The sequence below is a fragment of the Gallus gallus genome, chromosome 4, assembly GCF_016699485.2.
Source record: "Gallus gallus isolate bGalGal1 chromosome 4, bGalGal1.mat.broiler.GRCg7b, whole genome shotgun sequence".
NCBI classification, from domain to species: Eukaryota; Metazoa; Chordata; class Aves; order Galliformes; family Phasianidae; genus Gallus; species Gallus gallus.
Genome location: NC_052535.1, coordinates 28,356,365 through 28,374,804, shown reverse-complemented (window position 1 = coordinate 28,374,804; position 18,440 = coordinate 28,356,365). Strand labels below are relative to the sequence as shown.

The 18,440-nt window shown below is 37.4% G+C and overlaps 1 long non-coding RNA gene across 2 annotated transcripts in view; it reads right to left on the bottom strand.

Annotated features, from left to right (window-relative positions):
* The window catches only part of LOC107051792, a 72,770-nt gene that overhangs the window by 16,582 nt on the left and 37,748 nt on the right, over positions 1 to 18,440 (bottom strand). For both annotated transcript variants that reach the window (XR_005859495.1, XR_001463686.3), the window contains exon 3: positions 4,222 to 4,363. This is a non-coding gene — a long non-coding RNA (uncharacterized LOC107051792). The remainder of the gene's footprint in view (positions 1 to 4,221; positions 4,364 to 18,440) is intronic.

Below are 18,440 nucleotides of genomic sequence, written 5' to 3'. Positions count from 1 at the left end.
CGTTAGAGTACTCTAACAGTGTGCATCTCATAACACTGAAGAGAAGCTGTTTTTTTCCTCTTGGAAGGAAATGTAAAGATATTTATTCTCAGTCCTTAATCCAAATTCATAGTGCAGTTTTATGTCCTCATTTCTGCATCAAGCATTTCTGTATGACACAGTCAGTTCTCTTGGGATTCTCTGTCTGGGTACTGGGACCCAAAAAGTGCTGTAAGTATGTGCCACAATATTTGACAGAATGTTTCCTCATGTTGTACTAATTCAGACTTTAAATGTATGAGAATTTCAGAGTCAGGAGAAAGTTCAAGTGTTATTTGGCAACTAACATGAATTTGGATATGGAAGACTTAATTTCTTGTCGTGTACAAAACCTCTTATTCCATCCTCAATTCTCTTCTTCTTTCCTAAACCGCTTTCAATGATAGTCTGAAATTGTTTCCTTCAGCCTGGCAGACATCTGTAGCAGGAACGTTTTGAAATTATGATTGAAATAAGGAACTGTGATAATCCTTATCATCTGCATATGTCCCCTCATGGTGAGCATTAATTTATTCTGTTTTGCTATCTTGATGTGTTAAAATTGATCCATACTTTGTAAATATAACCAAAAACAGCTGCCCTCTTCTGTACCTTTAATAAAATTGAATCCCCCCTGCATTTTTTTATTATGGAAAAATTACTTTTTTATTCCAAGACTAAATCTCTTCTATTCAGTGTCAGTTTGAGTGGAACGAACCACTTGAGTTCAGCTCCAAAATGCTTCTATTATAAAGGCATCAGTAGGAGCTCCACAGTTTAAAATTGCATTTTGATTTCCAATAAAAGCAGGTCTAAAATCTCTCCATTTGATACTTTAATGGTTGAACTAAATCTCTAAATTTAGCACAATAGCTCTTCAAGGGACAATTGAAATTTCTATCTATTTTTCCAATAAAATATTTATAATGTTCTTCACTGGAAACATTTTAAAGAGATATCCTTAGAAATGTTACTTTGGTTCTCATCTGTCTTGCTTTCCCGTGGTTAATCAAATGACAGTTCTCAAAGATTTTCACTTTGGGTGTTCTGATGACTTTTTAGACATGAATCTTTTTTTGGAAGGTTGAACACCTACTTCTTTTTCTTGGAAGAGTCTAGTCCATTTTGATTAGGATTAGCCTATAGAATAGTGTTCTGAGACATAGCGAATTAAGGACAAAATCACAGAAAATTTACCAAGGTCATGATACAGAAGTTTACTAGATTATTCCTTAATGTAACTGAGTGTAATGGGAATTAGCTGTAAAATGAATGTGAAGAGTCCTTGTGTACTTACACGTACAAGGTAAAGATGGCAAACTGAGTGAAGAGCACAAAGGATCCTTTCATTTCTACCTTTTATTTTTCTTTGAACTCTTTCCATCCTATATCTTTCATTATGTCTTTCTATGTTATTGCCCTGCATCATGTGTTTGAAAGGTAAATAAAGATTTTTATCTATTTAAGTCATTAGCAAATAGAATTTCTGAGACTGTTAACTTGCCTCTTACTTCATGTAACACCTTCCTCGTAGTTACTGTTTATAAGTTATCACTGTATTTCATTTAGTTTATGTAGTGGGAAATTTGGGTCAATCAGTCCTGGATCTTACTCATAGTCTGAAAACAAAATCTAATTTCTATAGGAACAGAACTTGTCTCTGAGCAAGAAAACATATGTTTATTGATATACATTTAACATTTTCAAAACAATGTGTTGATAGTGTGAGCTTCATAGGATGGAATGGTGCTGTAAAACTGACAGGCTGCTGGAGAGGCTGTGAAATAGTTTGACTTTATCTACGTTAGTTGTCAATGTCTCAGAAAACTGAATCTGCACTTGTAACTGAGGTGAGCAGTTTTCCATCCCAGAAATGTTTAGGAAAGTGTTTGGTGTAGAAACTCTAACCAGCTATTTGGAACATCCATTTTAGGTGGCTTTTATGGTAGCTTTTCTCTCTCCCTACAAAATGCCCTTCATGATTATCTATTACCTTTTATGCCTGTTTTCCATAGTACATGCTACTCCAGCTGGGAGAAAGGCAAGAAGAAGATGTCATACTTCTGAGTTCAACAGGATCACAGATCTATGAGAATCTCATTCTTACAGTGGCAAAATCCTTGGTCTGTGAGAGGGAGAAGCTAGATCCTGCCAAGTGGAAAGCAGTGCTACTTTGGAGTTAGTTACTATGGGCTCTTTGGTTCAGTGTTGAGACGAGTACATTTCCTTTCATAAGGAAATGTGGAAAACCTTTGCGATCTCTTTGTGCTGTGTGGATTGTTAAATCCTAGTGCAGGATCTCTAGCATGCTTAATGGTGACCCATGAAAAGCTGGATGGCTCTATGTTGAAAGCTCACTACTGACTGCAGGTAAAGTACTATAATATTCCTTTTATGTGGTAGGTGGTGATGAAGAATGAATTTTATAGGGAACACAGGGCTGGGAAACTACAGCAAGAAGGGTAAAGGATGAGTTTCTTGGTGGATAATTTGTGCAAGGATATCTTTGAGAATGAGTCCTTCATCTGGCCCTGAGATTTCTGAAACTTAAGCCAAATTTTGACCTCTTCTTGTATTCTACTTATTTTTGCAGCAGCTAGTCCAGACTTAATAGGAAGGAGGGTTGTACATGATGGATAGGTGCATGAATGAAAGTACAAGGACTTGTTCATTAGGCTTTGAAATAATGTTTTTATATTTTTAACAACATGATTTAAAAGCCTTTTGGAATGCTTCCTACCATGAATTGGGATAAAAAAAAGTGGTTGGTCTGTGTGGCTGGAGGGCTGAGACTTGTATTACTCTTTTGAGTCAGTAAATAATGCATAAAACCACAGTAACACAATTTAAAAACCTTTAAAAGAGGAAACAATACTTGCTCCAAAGCTTTTTATTGGCTCTGGGAAGCTGCTTAAGTCCTACCTGGCAGAAGTTCTCTAGCTTCTAGTGATAGGCCCCATGTTGCCATCAGATCTAAAAGACTGGGAATGCAGAACTCTACCATTTCATCAGTTGAGGTATAAATCTGTTAGTGCATCCTACATGAACTCTTCAGGAGGAATTTCCAGATTGGCTCTGTTTACACTGTATATCACTTGGTCACAAGTTGCCAGGACATGTGGTGTATAGCTGACCAGGTCACTCCTCTCTACTGGCTAAACCAGAGTCAAAAGACATTCAAGAGAACAGTTTTTGAGGTAGTTTTCTATGTGGAAGGTGCTCTTAGTGACACAGATTTTGAGTAATTAAGAAGGAAAAAAGAAGGAAAAACTCCTTCAGACTGTGGCTAGCAAGGAACTTCAAGAATTGATCGTAGTATGTTTCTATTTGGTCTGTAATATCAATTGTATTGCTTCTGTCTTGTTAAAGGAAGGCTTTCTATATCTCTCAAAACCAGCAAACTTAATAAATACAGTCTCTCAGTACAGTTCAAATAGGGCCCTTTTTTTTCCTTCCTTTTTATTGTGAAGTTTTAAGTCTGAATCCTCTGTAATATTTGAATGATTTCACAGACAGAGATATAAGTGCATGTGAATGATTTTGGCTTTATTTTAACAGATTTTCTAAGAGTAATGGTAGTATTCACAGCTGCACAAATGCTATCCCTATTTTCATTCACAGTCCTACAGCTTGCCTCTTCAAGAACCTTGCTCTGATGTGGAAATCAGTTGGGAGTTAAATACTGCCTTATTTGTTGAGAAAAAAAGAAGAAAAAAAAAAAAAAAGAGAGAGGCACCAAATGATAATGGCACCAAAATAAATAAAAATATAATGGTTAGCAGCATCAGAGAAATGTCTGTCTCACTGACCTAATGTTTGCTCAGATAACGAAGCTGTCTGAGAGAGAATGATAGCTATTCTTTACAGATATGAAATCAGAGGTCAGAGCTTAAGAGTGAAATAAATGTAGACATACGTTGGATGTTAGAAAATCCTCAAAAGCTGACATGCAGTGTTAGAAATTGGTCAGTAAAATGGTATAAGTTCTAAAAGAAATCCAAAAGTAACCTCGTAACAGAGAGATGTGGCAGGTGCAAAAAGGTGTAACATAACTATTATTATGTAGAAATATGCCATGTTCATATACCTTCATATTCTGCCTTTTCCAGGTGCTGGATATACATGCCTGTGAGTGCCAGCTGTATGTACTTCCATTTACATACTCAGTTTTCAACCAGTATGTTCAAGTTATGTTCACTCTACCTTGTAGATCAGCTCCAGGTTAAGCTGACAGAGTGCACTCTTGCCCCAACAAAACCAATCGCAAGATGTTCAGTGGTGTCTCTGGGATGCAGCCGTGAGTGATTTTTGCTTCTCTCAGGGATTTCTCTCTTGCTGGCTGAGCCTGTAGGAAAGAGGTGGAGGAAACTGCTGAAAACATTGGCAGTAAGAATCAGGCCCCGATATACATGTGAGATGGGGAGGACAAATAGAATTCAAATGTGATATTTCAGCCTTAAGACAAGTGGCACTGAACTGCTGAAGAGAGTGGTGGTTAACTTCACTGATGTAAATCCCAAATTTTTGTGGCTGTAGGAATGGATATTCATGTATTTGAGGAGATGCATGGAAAAGATCTGGCTGGTGTTTGGGAACCAGGGAACGGCTTACTGCTATAAGCATTACCATATGTGTTTTCTCTGAAGGTCTGCTAAGCTTTGCAATTGCTTTTAGCGTTATGTAAGTTACCCTTATTAAGAGGGAAACAATATTGTGGGTATGCATCCAAAATAGACTAGAAAGAGGATCCTGAAACTATGATTTAAGTCTCTCTTTAGAAGGAAAGGACCTCCTGCTTCACACTAAGCAGTTCTGTTTTACCTGGTGCCTCTGCCCATACGTGACATGATGGTGTAATGGGAGCTAGGACTGTATGCCAGTAACTGATCTCCAATTTTTAACAAAATTGTATGGCTTTCTAGAGCTCAGTATACTTTTCTCCTATTAGTTCCAGTGGAATGATGTGTTCCGTGTACTTTTTGGAGCTCTGCACAGAAGAATAAAGGGAAGAGCTGTGGAAAACACTCAAGACAACTCAGGATTTGTTCAGTAGTAACATAGCTCTAATTACAGAAATTAACTTTGCTGAAATGTGGGTTGCCTGTAGTTGTTACTGTTCCTTTAACTCTACCCAGAGAAAAAGAATTTCAACTGATGGCCCAGTCCTTTTTTGTAATGGCATGAAATATAGGAAGGGGGGCAAATTACTGCTTTCATAAATCACTGATGATGATTGCAATGCTCTGTTTAAGGCCTAGGCCTTAAGAGGTACATTATCAGAAAACTGCAATGCTAAGCACTCAAATACTGGGTATTATCTTACGTCTAGCGTACTATAAATGCCACAAACTTTGATTTAAAAGGAGGCAGCCAAGTAGTTGCTCAAAGTTTTTAAACTTCTGTTTTTACTTTTCAAATTTTTAATGCCTTGAAAATGTAGTTTTCCCACCTATCGATCTTATTATTTCCCACTTGGCAACATTGATTTGTTTTCCTGTCTTTTAAGAATAACAGAATCCAGGCAATACTGTTTTTATTTAACAACTGCCATTTAAATAGTACTTTAATATCTTCCTTCAGCAGCATCTATGACTGTTGTTAGCACAGCTTGGAGGATATTACTTGGTAGTGTGATGATGAAGTCAAAAGAGGACACAACAAATTATTTTTGTGCTAACCACTAAAAATATATGGTTTTTTTTCTTCTATCTTATGTTCCATGAGTTTGTCATGGGAAGTTTTGGAGTATCGTTGAAAATGAACACCCGCTTAAACTAAAATCAATGGATTTAGGAAAATGAATATTAACTTTTTAAACAGCTGTTGAGCTTTGATTTCCATAGAAAACTAACATCCTTTAAATTTTAAGGAGACAAGCAGTCTCCTTAATACTTCTTAGGCTTAGTAACTAGATCTAAATCCAGTTCTATCTGCACATATACAAATTTTAAGTACATATTTCTGTATTTCTAGGTGTTTTGGCCATATTCAGATTAGCTGAGAATAAACATGATAGAAAAAAACGCCAGTGGAACTGTTCTCTTGCTGGGTAGCACAAGCATCAGTATCACCCATAGGTGGTAGCTCTCTGAGTGCTGTGTGTAGTATACCACCAAAAGAAGCTCACTTTTTCCTGCCTGTTTCTTCTCACTACCTTGTTTGTGCCAGTGCAGACTTACCAGGGAGCAGTACAGAGCTGATATAAATCCAGTGGAGTAACTCTTCAGCCTGTGTGGGTTTTCTGATCCTGCTCATTGTAACCTTCAGCCCATTTCTAATTGAACAAAGACAGTGTTTTAGTTTGCCTGTAGATCATAGGTATACAGATCTTTGTGTTTAGGTGGAAGTCCTACCATCTTCTTGCTTAAAGTACTATTGAAACTGTTGTTCTGTATCAACAACTACCCTATGCATGGTTCCTGAGAGGAAGATGACAGGGAGACACTGTCACATTGTCACAAGCACACAATTTCAGTGTTTGTCCTAGAATGAAGGCCAAGAAGTGTCAGACTGGGATTTGCAATCAGACAACAAATGCACATTCTCACCTTAGAAATAATTGTAGAGAACCTAGATCAGTCTGTATAAAAGTATCTGTAGTAGAGTTTCTCCACTATGCAGTCAATTAAGGTTGTATTTCAAAGTCAGAAATGTGGAGAGAATGTCAAATCAAATAACAGTATTACACCTACTCAAAAAGTTTGACTTTTTCCTTGTAGTTTGCAAAGAAATTAACGTGTAAGTCTGTATAAAATTATGTTGTTATTCCTGCATGGCAGTGGTAAGGCTGGCAGGCAGCCTGCTCTGTACAGCACAGGCATGCCAACACCGCATTACAATGGAAAATCAATTCTCAGCCAACTGTACTTGAATTGGATGGAATTCAAGCACAGTTAGTGTTCTGAGTCTTAAATTGCAACCATGATATTTTTGAGCAAAGATAAATCATATAAGGGTTTTAGAGTAGGACAAGTAAAGGCTGCATAGAAGAATATTTTTATTAAGTGTAATATTAATATTATTCACTTGAAAATAATGAGACAAAGCGAGACATTATAAATAGAACTTTATAAAAATAATCAGTCTCATAAGCAAGATGTTCACTGATGTGTATAAACAAAGATGAGATTATGGAAGAGCATGATGATGCATTTTTGTAAAATCAATGAACAAAAAGTAAAGAGCTAGGAACGATATTCATACAATATATGCATAGTGACAATATTTCAGCTCACTGATTTCATACTTTCCCTGGGCTGTTCCATGATGAAAGCATCTTACCCCCCTGCTTTTAGAATTTGGTGTCAGGATAGTTTGATGACGTGTGACTTATCAACATTGGATTTTATGCCACCTAGTTTGTTATAAGAGGCCATTAAAATAATATGAATATTACTGTTGGGATTAACCCTATATTTTTTCTTATCCTGAAATTGGTATGTCCAAATTTTCTTTATTTGAGAATACTTCTTTTCCTTTTCCAGCCCTGGCTGCTTTGACAAGTGGTGGCTCGGTCATACTTTCATAAATTGTTGATGGACATCTCAGTTTTTCCTCCCTTGCCTTAAATTTGAAAAGCCTTGATTGACACAGTTGGCTTGCAAAGGTAAAACAGCGTCTATCAGCCGTGGTCTAAAGTTGTTTTTTCAGTGTAGTGGGTTTCCTACACCTTCTTTAATGTGATCCATTGCAATCCTATCAGAAATCCATTTGTTTTCTTTTTCACTAGTGAACATTTTAGTTTGTGTCAGCACTGGACTGTAATCACGCAGTAAATAAAAGATTTATATTTAAGTTAAATGCATGAATATAATTAATTTATGATGGTGACAACTAACTGCAACACTGGTGGCAAGAAGGTTCTACTTGTATTTTGGTCCCAAAAGAAAGACTGCCTTCAAGGATAGTCTTCAGAATACCATGTGAATGTATAGCTGGCCTCTAATTAGGACACAGTTTACGACAGTGTTCTTTAGCCTGTTAATTCTGTCCCTAAAACCTGTGCTTAAATTTTACTGACTCTCATCATCATTTGAAGAATCCTCTTCTAGTTTACCTGATATTTATTTTTAAAGATCTGGGCAAAAGGCCTCAGATGAGTTCTCCTTTAATGTGGTTTAAACAGTTAAACAGTTCAGTATATGTGCAAGTTTAAATGTGTGTAGAACAGGCCACTTTCCTACAGATACTTAATGAAAGAAAAGCTTTTTTAACCTTGAATGTCTTTAAACGAAAACTTAATAACTTCGTCTCAGTAATCAGTAAGCAGAACAACTTCAATTGAAAAAGAGCTGTTTTATAAATGAAGTAAGTGGTTTTAAATATGTTTAGAAGAGACTTTTAACTTCAGCATAGAGCTGATGTTCTCACAGTGAGTCTCTGTGACTAATCCACTGGAAAGATTTACCGTTAGGGAACGCAAGGTCTGAGTTTCAAAGGAAATATTGGTAAGGATTATTATTCCCTTGTCCCCAGCAGTTCTCATAATCCCCTTACACTCAGAGTAGGATTTACAAATACAAAATAAATGACAAAACTAGAATGCTCTGAGGCTCTGTGTTTGCCAAACTAAAAATGAAGCCTAGATGATTTGAATCTTATTTTGTGTTCATTATTAGGTACCTATGTATTTTTATTCTACTAGGCAACATTGGTAAGAAAAGAATCAAATGCAGGTCACTACCCAGTGGCTGCAGCAAAAATCTACATCAAAAAGATCTCCATAGCTTGCTTACAGGATAGATCTTGAAGAAACTTAATGAAAACCATGGGATTTAGTATGCTCTGATCAGTTTGCAAAATGGTGACCCTTGCATGCTTGACTAGGTTTACAGATGAATGTTCGAGATAAGTAAATTGCAAGAATTAGGATCTAATTGACTGTTGTAAGTCAATGGCAAGCCTCACACTTGGATAGCTGCGGGCTCTCTGATGGCTTGCTTATACTCCCAGAGTAGAGCAGCTGAAAGGGTCACTTGTTTAAGTGTGAGGAGAGGACACAGCACGTGTGTTTCAAGTTAAATATGTTCTTAACTGCTTTCCTGGGTGACTGTGAGGTAAAGCAAGGGTTTTCATTAGGGGAGATAAGGCAAGGTTAGTGAAAGTACACGCCTGGAAAGATCGATGAAATGGTATGTGTAATTAGGTAACCCAACTGTGTGGCATTCTCTCACATGCATCTTCAGAATTACAACTTAATGCAAATCTAAAACCCATTATTCTAAATTGTTTTCCTGTTAAGTGTTTCAGAGAGAATCATGGACAGGTTTTCCAAGTATTTATATTTATGCAGAAAAGTTGCTTAGGGTGCTGAAATGTAGGTGCACTCTTTCATGGCTGATGCTAATGTTTTTTCTTGTTTTCGAGAGATACTTTGCCACCACAATCCTGAATAAGAGTTTAGTGGGTATATGAGCTTTTGTATCCTATTTCTATTAGTCTCAGCTTGCCTTGCAGGAGTACTTGATAACAGGTAAGTCCATTCTTACCTTTTCTGATGAAGACAGAAACAATATACTATGTTTCATTTTCTTATAGACAAAGCCTGCTAGAAACCATGCAACAGTATCCTGTAATATCATATACTGTTTTAATACACAGATAATGCCTGAGATTGCCTGTTTCCTTTACCATTTCTAACACAAATGAAATACGCTAGACAGAGTGTGAGAAAAATGCTTTCTTGTGCTATTTGTGTCTTTTCCTGTGACTTTAGATCATTCCTTGTGACACTGCTTTTTAATTCTGAATTTTAACGGGTTGCTTGGATTCAGTCCAAGACTTTCTTTGATTTTGGTTTGTTTTTAGGGAAGTAGTCTTGAGGGCCTTTCAGATGAAATTAAGACTTGACTTAAAGTTAAATCCCATGACAAAGCTGAATAAAATATTCACACTAAACCATATGTTGTTTGGGCCATCAGTAATTTATGTAAGATGTACCTACGCCTGTGATCATAGTGTGCTCTAATGGAGAGGGCGAAGCATGTTTTCTTTCAGAAAGTATCTGTTAATTAACATTTTGAACTGATAAGTTCAAAGACAAAGAACTTCCCGTGCAATCCAAATTCCACTGAATCGAGTCTTTCCATTGGATTTTTTTTGTGCTTTTTTGTTGTTGTTGTTGTTTGTTTTGTTTTGTTTTTAATCCTAGAAAGTAGCATCAGTTCTCTGTTGGAGCATCTTAATCTGGTCTTAGTCTCAGAGCACTGTTCATCCATGTAACAAGTTGGTCAATACAAGGACACAGTTCCACCTCCAGACCTCAAACTCCTGTGCTTTGGAGGGGGTTCAATTACCTGGCTAACCTGAAAAGTCCTGAGCTGCTCACTAGAGCTGGCACAGAAGAAGAAAGACGGTGCAGTGAAAGGAGATGGGAAGGGTAAGAAGGTGTGTCTACAGCATTTTCAGTTTAGAGCCCCAGAGTTACTATGATATTGCAAATTCAGTAATAAGCATGTATGTGTGTGTGTAAAAATCCCGAGGTCAGTAAGCTTTCCTAGAAAACACGTCAGGTATTCTACTGAATGTTTCACAGGAAAAAGTGAGGATAAGGACATTGCTGCTGGGTGACCGAAAAATCAAACTTAGTCTTAGGAATAGCAAACAGTGGCAGTCAGAGCAAAGAGAGCAGTATTATGTGAGTGTTTAAAGCTGTGGTACACAGGTAATTCTCACTACCATATTTCAAAATGATTTCTAAATCTTGGCTAAGGGCAGGGACGAATAGCACTAGCAGTACCTAGTCCAGACTGCTGCTCTCACCAAACATGCCACACCTTAAGCACTTATATAAACATTCACATGCCAGCATTTTTCAGTGGAATATGCTGTCAGTGATAAATCAGAAAATTGGGGCCAAGAAGCAGAAAAACTTGAGCAGAGGTTTTTAAAGAGAAATTCTATAGCAGATAGGAAAAATGGCATAGTTAAAAACAGCTTTTGTAGAAAAAATGTCATAGGAAGTTGTGGCTGCCCCATCCCTTGAAGTGTTCAAGGCCAGGACGGATGGGGCCTTGGACAACCTGGTCTAGTGAAAGGTGTCCCTGTCCGTGGCATGGAGGTTAGAACTGGATGATCTTTAAGGTCACTTCCAACTCAAACCATTCTGTGATTCTAAGAGGAAGCTTAGAAAATGATGAGCCTCCCCTTCCTCAGCAAATAGGATCTTGCTCACTGTGTGGTAGGATGAACGAGATGAATTATTCTTATAGCTTTGATGTTTTTGTGTACCAGGCTTCTTCTTGTCTCATTGTAACTATACTTCTGTATGCTACTCTCTCTCCTTGGACGGTCAATTTAATCTGAATTAATAACCTAGAAAAACTGCCAATATATTATATAGGACTTTAAGTCTTAGTACACTCTTTCTCTTGTTATGGTGGTATTTCAACTGTTCTCCTGACAGCTTTGTTTCTGTTGTGTAAAATTTGCTTACAGTCTGCAAACTATGTTAGGCTGTGCTTCAGACATCTCCTTCATGGTAGTGAAATGCATACAGGACAAAACAAGAGTGACTTAGCAGTAAGAACCTGGGTGGTCACAGTATTTGAAGCCTCTGAAGAGGCATGCAGGACTTTTTGAAAATCCTGTTAAGCACAGTTTATTTGGCCCTTGTCTTGTCTGTGTCAGAGGTTTTTCATCTTTAAAATGGGTGTTGTTATCTGTTCTCTACTGGATAAGGCCATGTGTGTTGAAAAAGAGTGAGTTTGTGTGAAACTTGGACCATTTAACTATGAAAGAGGTTGAAACCTTATGCAAACTACTGACACGCCACTGCCTCTGGAGGGTAAAGAGATTTTGCTGGATTTTACACATTTTAGTAGACTGGAATTTTGTACATTGATGGACAATGAGAATAGGTTGTTTAAAGCAAACATATATTGTATTTGACAATTTGCTAGGATTTATGCTTTACAGAAAAAAAACAAAAACAAAAAAAAAAAAAAACAAACAGAGCTCTGACACAATTTACCGTGAAATTAAATAGAGGCTTACCCCAGTAGCAAGCAGAAATCATCCCTTTGCCAGAAACTGAAACCCTTCTCCCACGCAGATGCAATATGTATCTTCTACCCACACTCTGCACTAATACAGGCACCTTGCAATGTCCCCTGCTGTTAGTAGACTAAGGTTATTTCAGATTAGGAAGGAACTTGTTCCAGGAAGAATACAACCATGGAAAAGAACATATGAGCAGATATTTCTACCTTCAGTTTTTCTACGTATGATTTATAACTTTTGAGCCATCCTAGCATAGGTTTAAAATGGAAAGTTTTCCTTTTTCAATATTACTTTAAGTTCCTTTTTAAATACTCCTATAATCAGTTATAGAGAAAAAAATGCTAATCTTCATGTTGTATGCATTTAAAGGATACCGGAAATACACTCCTTTATATTATTCTCCACTGTGATAGTTTCTACTGACCTAGGAAGTAGAAATGAATTGCAGTTTTTATTAGCAAGTTAGAGCGAAGGTGTGACACTTGCATAAATGCCTCCCAGTCTTGAAGTTTCTTGTCTTTTAGTATACTCTAGTGCCTAGGGGGCAACTTGGAAGGGTAAAAAAAATGTTAATAAGAAGAATTTAGAAATAAGAACTTATCCAGTCTATGTTCTCAGTCCCAGGGTCTTCCTCTAAACAATCACACAGAAGAAAGGCTAGAGCTGAAATGCAGGAGATTTTCTTTCATGAAGCCTACTGTAGGGTTAATGACTGCTGTGTGTAGGGAGTCTGGATTCATGTCTTCATGGAAGACAAAGTCAAAATAGAGGCTTTATTACATAATCATAGGAAAGATAGATATCATAGCTTTGTATTTAGGCTTGGGGCTTTTTTAATGTCTCTTGGCTATATTGTCATGACTCCTCAAAACCACTCTATCTTTCTAAATTCCTACAACAATGATCTTGTGTAAAAAACCAGTAGGTTTATTAAGCTGTTGCTTTCCTTGGAGCAGTAGAAAATGGTGAGGAAAGGCTAGATGAGGCTGGAATACTATTTCTGATTCCTTAGTGACAGCTTATACAAAATTGCAATGGTCTGTGATTTTTCTGCATGCAAAAACCGCCCACGAACCTATAATGCTGTGTATACAATGAAACTAGTGTAGAAAAATAAACCAGACAATGCTATAGGAAGACAGAAAATGAGATCATTATTACATTTAGAGGACCTTACTAGGCATGTGTTTTATCAGTTTTATCTTGAAAAAAAACTAAACAGTTAATATGACACTTGCTGGGAAGCTGATGTATTAACTTCATATTTTAAACGTTTATGAGAAGGAAGAAAGCCACAAGCTGCGAAGTAGACCATTTAAGAAAAACTTAATGAAATCTCTTCAAGTCAGTTTGAAACCTGTTGTAGGATCCCCACTCGGACTATGTTTAATGATGCATGAAAACCATTAGTCTGAACTTGGCACAGCATCAGCAAGTAATTGCATGGCAGGAAAACTTACTCATGGTTTACAAGTCTTAGAGCTGGGCAACAAAATAAATGATGGATTGGTCACACAAGTTGTAGTTCTGAGTCTTTGACCAAAGGGTTATTTCAGAGCATACCTGATGACAGTGCAGCTGCTATAAGATGTAACAGAGCATTGGTCCCATATGAGTTGGCATGAATATTCTGTAGCACTGGCAATTTACAAGGTGATACATACATGGAAGAAAAGCTCTCTGGTTAAATCTCTCGGTCTTTTAAAGCATTCAGCAAGTTCAGAAGAGATTCCATCCATATGCATGTGTCATGGCAATGCTGAGAGCTGTTTTAGTTGACTTAGGAAGGAGGATAAAAGAGGCATGAGTGAAGAATGCTCAAAAGCATTTAGAAAAGATGTAAGCATCACCTTAAAAAGTTGCTGTGTCCTTTGTTCATCTTTTTGTTCTTTTCATCTCTGGCCCCTTTCTTTCCACTGTCCCTTTAATGACCGAGGGACTACTTTTTCAATGGAAAAATATGCAATGGTAGAAATCTCCTTAACAGAAAAGATAGCTGATGTTTTTTTCATGGGAATTGGACAAACAATGAAGTTTTTGCTGGTTATACTCATTACTTGTTTATGTGTGGAACCTCAATAATTATCGTTTATCGTTATCGTTGGTAAACAGGTTTGTCTTGGTTATCAGTTACGGTATGCTACTGGGAAACCAAATTCAAACCAGTTAAGTTTCAGACTAGAAAGAGGGAGAAGGTAGGAGATTTCTCACCATAAGGCAAGGCCGTTGTGAGCTTTATTGAAGAATAGGGGTCAATCTGAGCTGAAAATATTAATAGTCTTTAGCTACTGAAAAAAAATAGGCAGCTAGATTAAGCCTTTATGTTGGGAGCGTCAGCTGTCTATAAGAGTCATGAGGATGTAACTACTGCTCTCTCACCAGCCATATTCTCATACATTAAGCAGAGTTCAAACATAAAGGAAGATCTGTTCCAAATTTCTGATGAGTAACAGCAGAAAGGCAGTCCAGCATATCGATATAAGTCGATCTCTACACTAATCTTCACACACATTAAGGATATTTACTATTCTGCCTTAGAAAGTGGTTCTGAAAAGTATTCTTTTTCTCTTTTGGTATACCTGAATAACTATGAAGGCATGTGGTAGACACTATGAAGGGAAAAAATTCCATTTTTTTGCCCATTTTTTAACAAACACTATTCATTTTTGTTATATGTAGCCCTGTTGGTGTGATATGAGCCTACTACAGAGTCATTCTTTTCTTTCTTCTGCTGTAGGAAACTGAAAGCAAGCTATTGTGAAAAATCTGTTAGTCTTTGTCTGGAAAATTGTATACTAGGGAACAGTGATAGGTAAATAAAAAATAAAAGAATCTAGAACAGCTTCAGATGAGCAGATTTACTGACCCCAAGAGCCAGACTCCTTGGAGGAGGAATGTATCTGGGCCCCACAAGGTCAGAATAGTGTTTTCCATGTGTGGGGGTAGCTGCCCCCTCTCTGCCACTGACCCACGCTCAAAGCACTTCCTGCTCACACACACAGCTTCCCTGAAGCCATATAGTATGAAATCTCTACTATAATTTTTGTCCCATTCCTCCATGCTTTCATATCCTTTCTCCACTTCTCTTGTCTGTAAATTAACATTAACTTATGGCATTCGTAGAAAACAGCTGTATCTTCAGAGATGACCATACTTCTGGCTCGTGTTTAGTGGCTTTCTCCTCTGTTAAGTATACAGTAGTATCAAAGCATCTTGGGTGGCCACATTAGCCAAGGACACAGAGAGAACTTTCTATCAGTTAGATTCTCTGAGGTTTATCATGCATTTTAAAAAGGAGTTACGGAATAAGCAAGTAAATTGCAAGTATGCTTATGGTGGGAGGCTTCTGATTTTTTCTGCATTTTCTTTGGTGTTTGGGGATTTGTGTGGAATCCAAACCTAAATCATCAATCAGAACTTGTGACTCCAACATGAACTTGGTGTGGGGTCAAAGCTGAAGAGCCTCAGAAGTTTTTCTTATGATTTCTGTGGCTTCTGTTTGAAAGCAGAAATGAACCCAGAATCACTGGTGAGCTCTGGGAAGCGTTTCAGACAACACAGCCTGAATTTCACTTTTGTAATTAAATTATTATCATGATAAACATCCATAGGCTGTGAGTGAAAATTTTCATTTGGCTTCTGGCTCTATATAGTAGTATATCAGTATAATGTGCTTTCTTGCTATGAGGAGGATATGCTTCTGCTAGCCGCTTCAGATAACAAATGCCATTTATCAATAACTCCTTGTAGGATCATGTGCAAGTTTTTTTGCTCGCTTGTTTATTTGTTTTTTGTTTTTTTTAATTTGGTAGCCAAAAGCAGAAAATCTGAGTTGAAGCTCTAATAAGAATCTGTTTGAATTCTGTAAGAGATTTTAGGCAGAACTACTAGAAACTGATATCAAGATGCGAGTTTGCATTAGCTGTGATTTCATCTTACTCTGAGTTTCTATTTAATAAGCAGGAATTTGCAGTGTTGAAGTCAGATATGGAAATGATATGATATAGAAATGATATATTTCTATATATAGAAATACTTCTTCTCCAAGAGAGTGGTCAGGTGGTGAAAAGGGCTGCCCAGGGAGAGATCATGGAGTCACCGTCCCTGGAGGTGTTCAAGAAGTGTTTAGCTGCTGTACTGAGGGACATGGTTTAGTGGGAAATACTGGTGATAGACGGTTGTACCGGATAATCTTGGAGGTCTTTTCCAACCTTGGTGATTCTATGATTCTATGATTTCTTTTCCCACTCTATTACAAAATGGCTCAAATATGGAAATCTATCAAAAGTAATCATTTATGTTATTATTTTTAAACTAGGAAGTCAACTAGATTATGTCAATGAAGTTCTTTTTCTCTCTCCATTTTCCCCTTCCTTTATTAAGTAACAACTGGATCTAGGAAGTTTATCTCTGTCAGATCCGTTTATAGGATGTCACAACTTAAAGTCTCATATTTAAATGAGCAGGAAAATTAAATTGCTTCTATAACTAACATCAGTTTTAAAGCCAAAGAATTTAGAATGAAGTAATTTTGTAAGGGAAATTTTGTTGCTGTGTAGCTGGAGAGTATCTAACAACACTCTATAATATATAGTTTTGTAATTGCATTCTGTTTACAATTAGGCTCCTAAGATCATAAACTAGAGGATTTACTAGTAAAACTGCAAACTCTAAAGGCATCTGATAAATTCTAAATTTAATCTGGGCTAACTTGACTTGCAGGAGGCCTTGCTTATCAGCTCATGGGGAAGTGAATTTATTCCACTAAGCACAGTCATATTCTGGTATGTGTGACTACAGCTGTTTTGTGATACAGAAACACAAATTAAAATGGTTAAGCAGACAGGGAAAGATATTTTTTTTCGTCTGTCTCCTCATGCTTAAAACCATTCTCTGAGTTGACAAAGGGGCCTTTTCAGATGCAAATATATCATTTATATTTATGATTAGGATCTGCCTCAGAAGGTGGTGATGTAAATGCCGAGCAGTGCTGTCACATTCTTACCTTGTGAGCAGCTATAATGATCAACTGGGGAGCAATATCCATTTACAGAGATTGTAAATTTATGACATCAGACCAAAGGAATAAAGCTCAAGCCTGAATACAGTTTGAGATCTCCTTAGGGATCCTCTTGACTCTCCTCATTTTGGAATACAGCACAGTCTTCTAACATGACATGCAGATAATGGCTCTTTCCAAATTGTCTTCTTGTGGACATCTCTGAAGCAAGCCTTTGTCAGTCTGCTAACCCTAGATCATATGCTGTTTCTCTGTACAGGTCAAGCGCTTTTACAGTGCGTTGCATGTCCAACCTGAAAGGATTTTAAGAATTGTAGTCATAGGTAACCCTTTTCTCAGACACGTCAGGCTATTTAGTCTCTCACCCAATACTGAATACATTGCAAACACATAAGTGTGGTGTATGCTCAACTTTTCCTTGCTCCCATGTCAATTTGCCCACATACACTACAAATGCAAAAGTCTGTTACCTCACCCAGTCTTGGTCATTACACAGCCACTGCCCTTCTATCACTTCAAGTTCAGACTTCATATCTATCTGCAGCAACTTTTGGTCTTTTTATTTGTTTATTTACTTATTACCTTCTTCTAGACGTCTCAGACATTATCTGGGTGAGGAAAATGTCCCCGAACCCTTGACATAGAATGCATCAAGAAGATGCCTGCTAGCTCTGTTTGGCTGGCACTATTCTTCCCACAGATATGTGCTGCAACGTCCTCTCCCATGCATAAACAGCAGCTGTAATCTCTCGTCACTCCTTCTCTTCCACTGAAGCAAATTAGCTGCTACTGGCAGTAGATCACAAACTGCTTTTGGCAGTAATTTAGTGTTTGTACACCTTTGCTCTAAAGGTCAGGCCATGCTAGTGTCTCATGCTGATCCAACCCTATCTAATCCATTCATTTTGCTTTCTTACACCTGTTATGTTACATTATTGTAGTTCTTCTCTTATGTTTCTCTAACCTTGCTGTGAATTATTTCTTTCTGCTTTATTTTTCTTCTTGCTGTGCCTTGGGGTTGTTATGGCATGTACATTATTTTTGTTTTCCTTTGTTTCCACTGCAGGCTAAGAGTAGTAAACTTTCATCTGGGCAGGGAAGGTTTTTATGAAAAGAAATTCTGTACCTTGACATTTTCTTCAAGGCCCTTGAGAAGCCTTTTGCTCACAGCCTTGAAAATTAGGCAGCAGCAACATTTTTGTTTCATATCTCTTTAAATGATGTGACCTTTTCTGCGATTCAGCAGTGAGACTTCCTAAAGGAGGGCTCCAACTGAAAGCTAGAGTGGGTTTAGCTGCTGCAGTTTAAAGTTTTACCATCTCAGCAGCTTGCCTTTCCCTTCAGTAGGGATTTAGAGTCCTGCTGCTTGGGGATAGAGATGCAGCTTCACAGGTGGAGCCGT